The sequence below is a fragment of the Hipposideros armiger genome, unplaced genomic scaffold, assembly GCF_001890085.2.
Source record: "Hipposideros armiger isolate ML-2016 unplaced genomic scaffold, ASM189008v1 scaffold_239, whole genome shotgun sequence".
In the NCBI taxonomy this organism is placed as follows: Eukaryota; Metazoa; Chordata; class Mammalia; order Chiroptera; family Hipposideridae; genus Hipposideros; species Hipposideros armiger.
Genome location: NW_017731589.1, coordinates 2,445,670 through 2,452,216, shown reverse-complemented (window position 1 = coordinate 2,452,216; position 6,547 = coordinate 2,445,670). Strand labels below are relative to the sequence as shown.

The window sequence follows — 6,547 nt, the reverse complement described above, 5'->3', positions numbered from 1 at the left end:
GCAAGTTTACACAGTAACCTGAATTCAGATTGTTCATGTTTCCGCTTCCATTTTCTCAACCCAGTGTAAGTCATTGTTTTATGACCCAATGTCTTTCAATTGCAGTTACAAGAAACTCAAGGACACCTTTACTGCTGTTATAGGGAAAACTGATTTTTAAAGAAATAACCCCGGTTTCTGACATATTGACGACACCTGAGGCGTGTGTTTTAACCAAACCTCTACAACATAAAAGGGAAAACAGAAATATGGCTTTGACTTTGGAGATTGTGTAACAGATGAAGGGCGCTCGTCGGGAAGCTTAAAGGTAAGCAAACACGGAAAATATTTTGTTTACCAATTGGACCTACAAGGCAGCATCAGGGGAACTGGTCTCTTTAGCTGAAGAAAAATGGCTCAGGCCAGACGGAACGACCGCCTCCCCACACAGTCATGCAAAGATTTTTGGACAAAACAAGTACTGGTTATCCAGCCTCCAGGACAGAAGGAGAAAACTAACTGACACGACGAGGAAGATGGTTGGAAACAACGTGGTGTATTTCTCACAATGATGCTACGGAAGTCTCGCTGGAACCCTGGGTGAGCGCGTGAGAATGCAGATTCCCGGGCCCTCTGAGATCCACTGACCTGCCGTCTCTGGGGGCAGAAGCAGAGGACGTGTCTTACCACCTGCCCAGGTGATGTTTACAGACCCTGAAGTGAGAGAACCGCTGTCCACAGGACCGTGTCACCACGTACCTGTATCTGGGTACGTCAGTTTAGCAAGTTCCCTCAAGACTCGTCTACGAATGGAAGGCTCAGGCTGCCGTGGCTTTGGGGCAGGGACCGGGGCCTAGTGCATCAGCGTTCACCACCGGGCTGGCCTCCTGTCCTACCGGATGCGAGGCCGCGTCTTCATCAGACCACCCCTGACCTCTGACCTTCTCCTCTGCCCAAAGGTAGGCTCGGCGGTGCTTGTGCTGGATGTCCTCCGTCTGCCCCATCCCAAATGTCACCTGCCCCCCGACCCTACACACTTCATCCCCCTGCATAGCTTTGCTGGTGGCTTCCGGGTGGCCGACGGGAGGTACTGGCAGGACCTGGTAGCGGGAGGGGAGAGGCCCCCAGGTTTCTTGGCCGGGCTCCCCCTGCTCTCCCCGGCTTGCCTGGCAGGGCGGCTTCCTTTCATGACCACTTCCGTCGGGCACCACCCGACCCTTCGGGGCTCAGCGTAGGGCAGATATCAGTCTCAGGTTGTGCAGCCCTCTGAGGCCTCCCCTGCCTGACTGCCCCCTTAACCCTGCCGTGCTCTGCAAACGGTCCTTCCCGACCAGGTCTGGAACCACCTGGGCTGGCTTCGGTCCCCTGCCGCGACCCTGACTGACAGTCCCACGGAGCTTACTACACCTACGATGTGACACACACCGTTACTGTCTGTGTCACCCAACTAGCCCTCAGCACAGAGTGACCGCTGTGTCTCCAAGTGAATGTGACGTTCCCTAGGGAACGCCAGACCACAGAACCACATACAGGGTATTGTGTCAGCCCTGGATGAAGATGCGTTTTACTGCTTGATGAAAATGCGTTTTCTTTAACCCTGTAGAACACGCAGCCAGGAGGAGGTCATGCTTTGGCTGTGGCTGTCCATGCAATGGTAATGGATACCAGACACATAACATTCAGCACAGCAACCATGCACTTGACGCCCCCCAGCTAAATCGATGCAGGCTCACCGCTGCGAGGACCTCGGGACATCTGCAAAATGAAGACACTGCTTCGTTGGAAACACGTAAGAGACTTTCCATTTTCCTTATAGGTATTTCCTTCTGGNGTGTTCTGGACAAATCTACACTCTGAGAACCAGGTAAAAATTTTAACTACTTGCTTGGTTTATAATTTCAAGAATTGCTAATTTGACATACCACTTTCTTTGAAAAGACTGGTTTTCCCCCTAGCACGTATCGTTATTGTCCCAGAGAAACTGAGTTAAATTTAGCAATGACCTTAACAGGCCCTTGAGAATCCACACTTCTCATCACCTATCAGCGCTGAAGTCCAGCCCCCTCGGGGACAGGAAGGGTAATTCAAGCTGGCAGCCAAGGCAGCTGGCACCACAGATTGTCCTCGAGAGTCTGTGGGCTGTTCCCAAGGCAGTCACTGTTTTAGGGATAAACTTACTCAAAAAGAAAGTTCTAGCATCTTTAAACTCTAGCTGGCCTAGAATGGCTCTGTTCAGTAGACCCATATTTCACAGCTCCTTTTGTCATCAAGAATGGAGAATACTGGTATTTTCATTTAGTTCAGTAGAACAGAAAGACACACAGCATCAGAAAAATCATTGCCCACGGAGACACAAGCGACCAGCAGTCATGGTTCCGCCTGCAACCTTAAGACTCCTGTGCCACGTAACCCAGCAGGTCCTGGAGTCTGACTGGGACATGGTCGTCTTTGAGGGTCATTACGTGGCCTCCCATAAAATCAGATGTGACACATCAACGAAAATAACTAGCAATGACACCACGCACAGCATGGGCGAACAGCGCAAATATAATTTTAAGCAACATGGGTCAGACACTGAAGAATATACACTGAATGAGTCCATTTGTATCAAGGTCACCAACAGGCGAACTACAAGTATAGGGTTCACGCTCACATCTGTAAAGACAAGAAAAAAAAAAGAAATTTCTGTGAAAGGCAGATGTTGCCTAACTGGGTGGGGGCAGAGAAGTCACCGTTGGAAAGGGGGAGTCACGGTGCAGGGGCTTTGGGGTGTGGGCAGTGCCTCTCCTGACCGGGATGGGGGTCTCAGGGCTGCTTCCAGCGGTGCTAATCCACTAAGGGTACGACGGTGTGTTAGGCAGCTTAGTATCACCAAGTTCAGAGGGGCGGCGGTGAGCCGTGTGTAGTATGTGACTGTGACTGAGGACGGGCCAAGGCTGGTGAAGTGGCCATATGTCCCCTGCACTCACACCGCGTAGGAGAGACACACAGACACCAGGGCAGTGAAATGACAGCTGACCTGAGTGCAACGGACAGCCAGTCGGGCAGCAGAGTGACGGGGGGCAGTCCTGACTGGGGAGCAAGAGGCCGGCAAGGGCTCTCTGAGGAGGCGGAATTGAACGTGGAAGTTGACGGGCGTGCAGGAAGGAGCTGGGTGGCTAGCTGCAAAAGCTCCCCAGGCAGAGGAAGCGCAAACGGACGGCGTGAAGGCTCACGCGACTCAGAGACCCGGGTCCAGCAGCCCATGAAGAGGCACAGGTGAAACCAGGACACCTCTGCAGACAACACCTCGTATTGTGTGCTTAATCCAAAGTGCAACGGCAAGGCGGTGAAGGGCTCTGTAAGCCACCTTCAGTAACTTCTAGAAGAAGCCAGGCTCTAATTAGTGATGCAGTTTGTTTACGGACACCAGAAACCGTGCACTGAGAAAGGCCGGGGCTGGTTACGTCTCCCTCCGTGCCTTAACATGTGTCAAATTTCGGGCCAACAGCAGAATCAAATGCCCTAAAAAGTAAAACATTCACAAAGCGACAACTAAAATTATTGGGAGAAAACAAACTGCAGAAACCTGACCTCAGGGTCTCCCATCCCATCGCTCCAGCTGCGGTCTACACGTATTTTCCTTCTAATATTTATTCACCGTGAAAAGCTCCGACATAAATTTCTTTTATGTATCACGGACCATTTACGATAAGTAGAAGGTAGCAGCAAATTACAAAATCAATGGTGCATATTTCTCAGGATGGTAAAGCAGCTTCCTAATCATTGTATTTCCATATTCAGGACGGCGACAAATGACTTGAGGACGGCGAGAACAAGTTTTAAATAACACTCAGCCACTGACACCTGTCCACCACCATTNCTATTGCATTGTTCTGTACACCTGAAACAATAAAAAAAATAATAAAATAAAATAAAATAAAAAAGTAATTTGCATTGTCCCGTTTGTCTTGAAACACATGGCTTCTTCACCCACCTTTTGCTTTCCTACTTAGAAGAGCGGCATTGTATGTGACGATCACTGCCACTGCTCTCACAGCTAGCTCTCAGGACCATAATAACAGTAAGAGCAAACCCTTCTCAAGCACTCAGGACATGCCAGGTTTGTCTGAAGCACTTCATATAGTATCTCATTTCATCCCCAGAACCTATGAGTTGGGTACCATTACCACGCCGCGTTTACAGAGGGGAAATCGAGAGGCAGAAGTTAAATGTCCTCTGCCAGGTTGCTTAGGTGCAGCCCATAAGCTGCAGAGCCAACAGTCGATGCCACGCAGCTCTCCCAGAGAAACGTCTCCAATGGAAGAAAATCCACAGTGTGCATGTGACGCTTCCCAGGCACTGAGCATCCCTACTGGACCCGGTGTGGGAAGTACAGGAACTGTGGCAGCCTGGAACGCACGCTCCCCTCAAAGGGGCATCGCCACTAACCAGTTCCCACTGGAAGTGAAGACTTAGCATCTACATCTTCTTTGATCGCAAAGGAAGCCATACGTTTTACTTTGTACAGGAAAATTCCCAAATTTTAAATTGAGGTTCAAAAAGAAAAAGCAACCATGCTGACCAATCACACCAAAAGCATGTCTCCTGGTCCACCCACTGGTGGCATCTTCTTAGAGAAGCATTGCTAAGGAAATGCAGACAGAGGAGAGGAACCGGAAGAATATATTTAAGCACATCCTGGCAGAGTCATGGNCAATCATCTGTCTTTGAGCCAATCAATGTCCTCGTCTGCCAGGGAGCTTTGGGAAGTCTATTACTCTGAGAAGATGGATTCTGGCCCCCAAAACTGAAAGCGGCCTTTCCTAGGATACAAGTAGATCCACGTTTAGGGAACTGATGGTTTAAAGAGTTTCTGGAGGATATATGTCCATCGGAAGCGAGGTGGGCTCCACAGTGTAGGCTGGAAGCGGGGACAGAAGCCACTGTTGCCTGAGTGGATGGGCGACCTGCCACCCAGCAGGGTGCTGTGTGGTCTCCCGCCCCCGGAATCGCTGCCCTCCTCAGCGAGTGCTGCTCTGTGTTTCCGCAGGGCCTTACGGGGGGATGGGTTGGGGGTCTCCGGCTAGTGTGAGTGTATGGGCTGGATGGGGGCTGAAGCCATGAGGTACGGATTCAGGCCAGGTCTATGTCAGCGACGACTGCAGGCTGGGACAGGCCAGAGCAGGACGCCGTGTGGGCTGGAGGGAGCTGCCGGGGGAGGGGGAGCCTTATCCTTCAGAAAACTTCCACTGATGTCACTAGCTGGAAAGTATGTTTGGTTGACAGGCTGCACTGCTGAGGCCTAGCAGCTAAATTATGAGTCATCATGACCTCAGTGACAGAGAGGAGCTGGCCTCCCAGTGCCATCAGACACTGTCAGGTGCCCCTGTTCCTCTCACAGTCTCCACCTGGTTCCTGGGGTCTCTGATGGCTGTGGCTGTCCCACCACTCAGGTGTCCCCGGGTCCCACACCTTTTTTTATCTGCCTTAGGGGCAGGCCTGCAACCCACTCTCCTTTTCTATTAATTTGGAAACCTCCAAAGTTGACTACTTTGCATAACATGACTTGATGTTTCTGCCTGAGGACGGAGCACATTGAAATCACCCCACTACCGTTTACAAGGCCGCTGTCAGCCTCTGCCTGCAGCTCAGCAAAACCGCACGTGGAACGCGATCCCCTGCTCTGTCAGCCCTTCTAGAAAAACAGCAACAGGCCAACGACTGGCTGCAGTTACCGGGATTTTAAATTTCTTCTTCATTATTGCTTACCTGCAAAGTCAACACCAGAGCTCACATTTTTTTTTTTTAGGCTCTTCACTTTAAGAGACTCTGTCTTACAGCTGCTTTATGAAATTAATTCAAAATCTTAGCTGTTCTTACCTTCGGAGCACAGTCTAATGTGCATCTATTGTGATATAATGTTTTAAAGGTGCCGTGCTGTTCCATAAATCAGCAAAAGCAACGGTAACCTGATTGTAAGTCAGAAGACACGCCACCATCTATCACACCCACGAGAAATCCCTCCCAGTGAGAACACGGCTACGGCAGTAGGTGGCAGAATGTAAAGTTGGGCGTTTGTGCCTTTCTCATTCCTGTGTATGATAACAACGCCTTAAAATCACGTTTAGATAATGGGTGTCTTTACACAGAGTCACTGCAACCCACAGGCAATTCTGAGACAGTTTGAGGCTGGGCAGCTTTTTGGCAAGCTCTACACGTCACTTCTCAATGTCAACCCCCCCCCCCAGGCTCTCTATAAACATTAAGTCACTAACAAATAAGTCTCAAAGGCAAGAACCACCAGCAAGTGAGTGACAGAGACTAAAATAATTTGAGCGCATTTTTTTCAGGCGGGCAGGCCACCCTGATAACCACCTTCGGCGTGGTGTGCCAAGTGCCTGGGTCAGGATGGTGCCAGCTGCCTGCTCCTCCGCCTCCACACACGAGGAAGTGGCCCAGCCTGGGTCAGAAGTCTTCTGCTCCAGGATTTTAGGGACGGGATTAAAACACTCCAGTTGATTCTTGACGAATATCATGAAACATGAGAAGGAAGGAAGGTAGCGGTGGGGGACGTGTCTGCTGCCAC

General features: G+C 50.4%; 1 protein-coding gene across 4 annotated transcripts in view; it reads right to left on the bottom strand.

Annotated features, from left to right (window-relative positions):
- LOC109389672 (dipeptidyl aminopeptidase-like protein 6) overlaps window positions 1-6,547 on the bottom strand; it is a 624,125-nt gene that overhangs the window by 198,685 nt on the left and 418,893 nt on the right. The gene's annotated exons all lie outside the window — the stretch shown is intronic.